Below are 8,344 nucleotides of genomic sequence, written 5' to 3' on the forward strand. Positions count from 1 at the left end.
GAGGCATGAGAGGAAAAGACTCTGTCATCATACCTATCTCCCTACTTTTTTGCTTGTTGTGTGAGAAGGTGATGTCTGGAGCTTGGCAGCCATTTTGTAACCATTAGGTAACAAGGTAGAAGGCAAAAGCCAACAAGCGGAGGAATAGATTCTTGGTTCTCAGTAACATGCTTGATTAATTAAATCCAGAAGCCTCTTTCCTCCAAAATTTTAATTAAAAAGCTGAGAAATGTCCTTATTGTTTATGTCTGCTGTCAGTTTGGTTATCTGTAACGTGTAGCCAAGACACACCAGGCTGATCCATGTTCCTCCCCAGATTATGCTAGAGCAGGGCTCCCAAGCTCAAATATACACAGAGACCAGGTAGCTGATGTGAAAATGAAGCTGCTATAACCTTATTTTCCTTTTATTTGCATAAACTTATAAAAGGAGAAAAAAAGCACACAGATCCATTTCTTAATGCCAGGAGACTCCCCACTTTCTGGACTAAGTGAGTTAATTATAACCGGATCAGTGGTGTTTTCATCAGGGAGTTAAATATTTGCAGCTAGAGCATGAGCTTTACTTCCTATTTTAAAAACATGCAATGAAGAAATAAAATTTCCCACCCCCAACATTTAGAACATGCTTTGTAGCAATTATGACTGCAGGGTGAAGAGTTACATTCCAGAAGAGATCAACCCAAAACCAGTAGGGTTAAAGTGGCCTCTGATAGACAATCTTCTCATTCATTCATTCATTTATTCATTCATTCATCTAACACTTAGCTTCTCCTCTGTGCCACACACAGTTCAAGGTGATGGGGACATAGCAGTGATCAATCAGGCACTGGTTCCTGTTTGTTTGGATCTTACATTCTTGAAACCTAATCAGAACCTTCCCCCACCTGCCTGGGAAATATTTGTGTCAACAGTCTCTCCAGGGGACTTACAGAGGTTAAGACTCTGTGCTTCTAATTCAGGGGGTGTGGGTTCAATCCCTGGTGGGGGAACTAAGATCACTTATGCCTCATGGTATGCACCCCCCCAAAAAAAAATAAAACCACAACAGTCTCTCCAGGCCAAAGTTTCTTATTGTTATGTGCTGACTTGTGTCATTCCCCAAATTCATATGTTGCAATCCTGACCCCAGCACCTCAGAACGTGACTGTATTTGGAGATAGGATGCTTAGAGAAGCGATTATGTTAAAATGAGCTTAAATTGGATTAACAGGTCCTAATCCGATTGGACTGGTGGTATAAGAACAGGAAATTAGGACACAGACATACACAGGGCAGAGCTTATGAGGACACAAGAAGTTACCTGCAAGGCAAGGAGAGAGGCCTCAGAAGAAACCAACCCCTGTTGACAGCTTGATCTCAGACTCCCAGCTTTCAGAATTGTAAGAAAAATTAATTTCTGTTGTTTCAGCCACCTAGGCTGTGGTGCTTTGTTCTGGCAGCCCAAGCAGATAAATACACTCATCAGCAGTTCTAAAAATTTTTTTTATTTTAATTAATTTATTTAGTTGCACTGGGTCTTAATACAGGGTGTAGGCTTACTTGCCTAGAGGCATGTGGAATTTCGGTTCCACACCAAGTGATCAAACACACATCCCCTGCATTGGAAGGTGGATTCTTAACCACAGGACCACCAGGTAAGTCCCCCCATCAGCACCTTTGAAACTTGCGGCCAATGGTTTCAATCCTAGTTCTAATTAATGCAGAATCTAAATACTTGAGACTTATTTTTTTAAATTTCCAGGAATACCCTGACGGTGCAGTGGTTAGGATTCTGCACTTCCACTGCAGGGGGCATTCCTGGTTGGAGAACTGAGATCCCACATGCTGTGGTGACGTCCAAAAAACAACCCAACCCTGGATTAAAAAAATTCCACGAAAAGATGAGTCATTCATCACATGCATATGCACCCAAGTTTTCTGTCGACTGTTCTATGAATTGTCTGTACATGCTTCTTATTTATCCTGTGAAGTCCTTCTCTGAACCATTCCCAAAAGGCTTCGGATTTGTTCACTTTTCTGGGGGCGTAGTAAGCCCAGATCACAAATATGTAGTATTTAATTGGGCTTCCCAAGTGGCGCTAGAAGTAAAGAACCCACCTGCCAATGAAGGAGACGCAGGTTCAATCCCTGGGTCAGGAAGATCCCCTGGAGGAGGGCATAGCAACCCACTCCAATATTCTTGCCTGGAGAATCCCATGGACAGTGGAGCCTGGAGGGCTACAGTCCATGGGGTTGCAAAGAGTCGGACATGACTGCAGCGACTTAGCACGTGGCAGTATTTGATTCTTTTAACCATTAGATCTAAAGCTTCTGCTACAAGGGATCTGTTCTGGGTGGGGTTCTTTACCCTCCATCAAATGGTATAGTGTAGATAAAGGGTGTACAAATTCTCAGTGCGTTAGCTGGGATGGTTAACTGCAGCGTCTGCCCACGACCTTTCCGTGTGGCTTAGGCTTCTGAAAACTTAGCAGCTGGGTTTTCCAAGACGCTTTCCCAAGAACAAGTGTTCCAAGAGTCAGTAAGCAGAAGCTGGCAGACTTAATGTCATCACCACTTCCTTCTTAGTAAACGGAAGTGAGTGCTAGAAAGGAAAAGGCTGGATCCTCAGGGGAGGAGGGTCGAAATAGCTAGAGCTGATCCTGGATCGGGACCCACTTCCCGAAACAGGTGACATTGACCTGAGTCTGAAGGGAGGAGGTGACCTTCTGTGAAGTAGGGACAGGGAAACAGTGCTTTTGAAGGGGTTAGTGTACAAAAACCTCGGTGGCAGGATGGAGAACAGGAGACCTGAAGAGCTGGTGAGAGTAAGGTGTGACTGCGTGGGGAAAGCGGCAAGGCCAGGTCCACTGGGAATTGTGAGCTGATTATGCCAGGGATGTGACCAAGGAGCAGAGGGCTGTTGGATCACCAAGACCAGAGCTGGAAGTTTCTCTGCAGTTTAGGCGCTGTGTGACGCTGGGAGAGTTAAACAACATTTCTGAGCTGCACTTTCCTCCTTTGTGGGATACTTTGAGCTACTGTGTTGAGTTAGGCACGTAGAGGGCTTCGCACACGTCCTGGAGTGCAGTAGGGCTTTACGTGGCGAATATTGGTATTCCTCCTGCTTCTCCTCAGTACTGTCCTAAATCCCTTTTTGTATGGAGAGAAGACGAGACGATGCTTTAGGGATTTGCTGCGTCAGAGCGCCCTCTGGTGGGCACAGGGAGATATGGCTCACAGAAGAAAGATGGACCAAAGGTTTCTATCTTAAAGATCTTTCTTCCCTCTCTCCCTCCCTCCTTTCGATCTCCCGGTGGTCTTTACTTCCTTTCACATGCATTCCCCCAGGACCTTAGCTGGAGACCCAGCGGGGGTCCTGGTTTGAGGCAGGCTTCCCCCCCTCACCTTGGAGTGATCCCCAGTCTGGGAGTCTCAGGGCGCGCAGGGTGGGAGCGAGGGCGGGGTGGGTCTCCCTGACACACGCCTACGGACGTGACCGAATCTCCAGCCCAGTGTCCCCACACACAGCCCCTGTTGGCGGTGGCGCCCCTTCAGCCCACGGGGTCCGAGATCCCTGCGCCCCAGGGCAGGCCCGGGTTGAACCTGGTGAACCCGAAGGATAACCTAGTGGGTCCCTCTGTGCGTGCCTGGGCAGGCGCGACCCTCCCGACTCCTAACGGGGGGTGGGTGTGTGTGAAAGTGCGCGAGGGGCGGGGGTCGCTGGGTCAGGGGACCCTGCATGGAGGTCTCCTGGATTTGATTTTGTTCACGTGCTTATAGTTGCGGATGTGGGTGTTTCTCTTTGGGGCTGAGGCATATGTAGTTTATCTACGTGTTTCATTTGTTACGACTGTGTGTCTCTCCGTGAGTGTAGGTGGGGCGAGTCTCGGGGTGTGTGCACATTGTGTGTGTGTGTGAGTGCCCGTATGTGTGTATGTATGTAGGCTCAGTCCAAGTGTGTGTCAATGTTAGTTTGTGTGAACGCAAGTGTGAGTGCGTGTGAGCCAGTGTGAGTGTTTTGTGAATGTGTGATCGTGAGATTGTGGCACGGGCTGACATGAGCCTGATGCCACACCTTGAATCGAACGAACCTCCAACACCAGCCCCTTCAGTCTGGGGGGGCGGGGAGATAGATCTAATGTCAGAACCTGAAGTCGCAAGTGTCCGGTCAACACTCGGCCCACCTCTCAGCGATGTTCCGTGTCGCAGAACCGCGGGAAGGGAATAGTGGAGGCTCTGCGAGCAGTAGATGAAGGTCTGACTGTGCCATATGAGCCGGTTGGAGTGTCTGCAGGCGCGGGCTGTGGCTCCCGAATTGACCACCAGGAGGCGCTGCAGGGCTGCTACTTGACGCACCTGCGAAGGCGCCTTCCCGGAGCTCAAGAGCGTGAACGAAATAATTTGCTCAAATAGATTCAGCTCCGAGGCAGGGGGCTGGGGCTCAACACTAACAGCAAAAGCGATAACTATTATTTATAGATCAATACATGCGCGCTGATTATTTAAACGCAAGTGTAGGCGCTCTTATTGTACCCATTTTACAGATGGGAAAACAGATTCAGAGAGGGTAGATGACTTGCTCTGAGTCACCCAGGGCTGGAATATGAACCCAGGAGGGCTGGCTTGACTCAAGTCAGGTCCGTGTGACTCCAGAGTCCCTGGCTGGACCCGTTCCTTGCTGTCTCCCCAAACCCTGGAGGGACAGGGGAGGGGGAAACTGGACGTGGAGGAGCGAGGGCTGGGGAAGTGGCCAGGACGAAAGGGTGCAGAATGTTAGGGACCCGAGGTGCTGGGATGGGGACTCGGTTTGGGGACTCGCAGTGGTCTCTGCATAAGCTGCCCCCATTGAGATCTTGGTCAGGTGTGGGTGATCTGGAAGCGACTGGCCGCTGATTCATAACCTCAGTAGGACTTGCTGAGGGCTGCGGGGGGTTTGCTGGGCACCAACATGCCACAACCTCTCCTATCTTCCTGACAATGGTAAAAGAAGGTGATCCCCATTTTCAGGGACATGAATGGAGGCATGGAGAAGTTAGTTACCAGCCCAAAGTAGTAAGGACGGGACAGGTGCATGCTGGTTATTTTTTGCTGCATAACAAACCACCCCAGGGTTTCCCTTGGTGGTTCAAGTGGTAAAGAATCTGCCTGCAATATGGGAGACCAGGTTCGACCCCTGGGTCAGGAAGATTCCCTGGAAAAGGGAATGGCAACCCACTTGCCTGGAGAATCCCATGGACAGAGGAGCCTGGCAGGCTACAGTCCATAGGCTTGCAAAGAGTTGGATATGACTGAGCCATTAACACACATACATACACAAACCACCCTGAACTCAGTGACATAAAACACAAAATGTTTTATTATGTTCATGGAGTCTGTAGGTCAGCATAATGAAAAAGCACAATGGGGATGGATTTTTTAAGTTTTGCAATGTCTGGTGCCTTAGCTGGGGTGACTCTAATGACTAAGGTCTGGAATCAGCTGGAAGCTTCATCAGTCATGTTTGGTGCCCCATCTTGGATGATCTGAAGACTGCACTTAGCTGGAGATGTTGACTTGAACACATACACTGGTCTCTCTATGTGAGTTGGGCTTCCTCACAGCATAGCAATTATGCTTCAAGTGGGAATGTCCTGGGAAGGAAGTCTCACGAGCAAATATTCCAAGAGAATTGGGCAAAAGCCTTATAATTGACCTTGGGAGACACAGCATCACTTCTGCGATACCTGTTGAGGCAGTCACAAGCTTGTCCGGGGTCAGATTCAAGAAAAGGGAATGTGGACTGACCCCACTCCTAGATGAGGATCGAAGAACTTGTTGCCTTGCTTTAAAACTGTCATCAGTGTCTCTTCTCAGGAGTGGACAGGAAAAAGGTAAAATGTGATGAATGACCATCCTGCAGCTCTGCTCAGCAGGTAGAATTACAGACAAGATATATAACTGGTATTGCTCTAAGACACTTTACCACCAGTGCTAAGAAAGTGGGTAACATTAGGGAGTTTGGGATTGACCTGTAGACACTGCTATATTTAAAATGGATAACTGGGACTTCCCTGGTTGCCCAATGGTTAAGCCCCGGAGCTTCCATTGCAGGGGGCACAGGTTCAAAACCTGGTCTGGGAACTAAGATTCAACATGCCATGCAGCATGGCAAAAATAAAATAAAAGAGATAGCCACTACTGTATAACACAGGGAACTCTGCTCAATATGTAACAACCTAAACGGGGAAAGAATTTGAAAAAGAATATATATGAATCACTTTGCTGTACACCTGAAACTATCACATTGTTAATCAACTATACTCCAAAATAAAATTTAAAAATTTAAAGAAGTTGAGAAACAAATGGAGAGAGATACCATACAAGGAATTGTGCAAATATAGCATAAATGCCCCCAAACAGCAATGCACATTTTGCAAGAACACATGAAAACAAAAAGACAGACATGAAAATGTATAAAACGAAGAGTTTTCCGGGGTGATGGAGGAATGTGAGAAGGGGGTGAGGATCAAATGTCATTTTAAAGACATGGAGGCAGGTGGAGTTGACAGTTCCTTGGATCTAGATGTCCTGAAAGGCATGCCACAGGCCACTGAGATCTAGACACAAGGCAGTGAAATGCATTTTGCTTTGAGGATCTGCTGTTGTGGTTTCCCTGGTAACCACTGGAGGGAGAGACTGAAGAAAGAGGAGCAGAAAGACCACAGAGTGGGGACAAAGAGGCAGTGAACTTCGTTCCCATGATTCAATTATAACCTGCAGGAGAAAACCCCCATCACTTTTTTCTTATCTGAGGGCTCTAGGGTACCTTTTGCTGTAATATCCAACTCAGTGGTTCTGGAATTGCTTGGTCTCAAGACATCTTACATTATTAAAAAATTCAAGGACCCCAAAGAGCTTTTGTTTCTGTGGGTTCAATCTGTCGATATTTACCATTAGAAGAATGTCAACTGACCAATTAGAAATATTTACTTATGAACTTGTTTAAAAATAGCAATAGCAAACATATGTTATGTGTTCACCCAAATAACTTATTTTCCAAAACAAAAACAAATTGAGAAGAGTGGCATTGTTTTTATCTTTTGGGAAATCTCTTTCCAGTCTGACTCAGCAGAAACTGGTTTCTCACACCTGCTTCTGCATTTGTTCAGCTGCAATATCTCATGTCACGTTGCCTCTGAAAAATTCCACCGAACACTCGTGAGAGAATGAGAGTGAAAAAGACAGATAATGTTTGAGCAGTATTATGAAAATAGTGTCGATCTCATGGACCCTCCGAAAGGTCCTTGCAGATTCCCTAGGGGTCCCAGGACCACACTTTGAGACCCTCTGCTCTGATAGGGTGGCTGTTGTTGTTCAGCCGCTGACTCGTATCTGACTCTTTGAGACCCCAGGGACTGCAGCACGCTGGCCTTCCCTGTCCTCCTCTCTCCCAGAGTTTGCTCAAACTCATCTCCATTGAGTTGGGGATGTTATCTAACCTTCTCGCCCTCTGCATCCACTAGTAGTCCTTCTTAACAAGCAGGCTCAGTGTTTGTCCTCAAACACAGGGAGTGGGGAGGATTTTGCAGAACATTTGATAAGCGCTCTCTCTTTTTTTTTTTTCCCCAGCTTGGAGGCAGTGGCTAGGCCAGTCATGGGTCCCATCTCTGTCCAACAGAGTATCCTAATTCCAGGACAAATATCTAGAGAGGGGCTAGGCAGGACAGATGGGGTTCCCAATGCTCTGCCTGGCTGGTGTTTGCTCTCTAATTTTCTACTCAGCTTCCGGGACCATGTTCCCGCTCAGCTCTGGCTCACTCTGATCAGGAGAGAAATGAGGGAGAGTTCCATCTGCGGAAGAGTGTGGCCAGAAAATGGAACAAAGATCCATTGCACCTGTCTTTTGTGAATAAATGTGGGCTTAAGTACGAAAAGAAACTTGCATTATGCAAGAAGGATGGCGGGGGCCCTAGAATAGAAGCTGCCATAGTCGGTGGTGATGAAAACCACTTTTAAAATGACGCTGTGTGTTTGTATGTTACATGGAGTTAGGTTCTGAGCTGAGATCACTGTGAACTGATTTTTTTTTATAGGTGTGAATGCCTGGTGGGATCCCCAAAAGGAGGGGAAGATGTGGATCAGTTCAAAGTTCATGACTGTTTCCTACACACAGGCTTCCCAAATGGGGCGCTAAACACTTCAGGTGCCCAGATCACATTTGCAAACCACCCTCCGGAGGTCAAACTGCAGTTAATAGAAACGCCTGAAATATACTTCAGGGACTTGCCTCTGAATCTTAATCTCTTTCTATTTCTTCACCACCACCACCTGACAACCATTGGTTTGTTTTCTGTATCTATAATTCTGTTTCTGTTTTGTTATGT

This window comes from Giraffa tippelskirchi, chromosome 7, assembly GCF_054371585.1.
Source record: "Giraffa tippelskirchi isolate mGirTip1 chromosome 7, T2T-mGirTip1v1.2.pri, whole genome shotgun sequence".
Classification (NCBI taxonomy): Eukaryota; Metazoa; Chordata; class Mammalia; order Artiodactyla; family Giraffidae; genus Giraffa; species Giraffa tippelskirchi.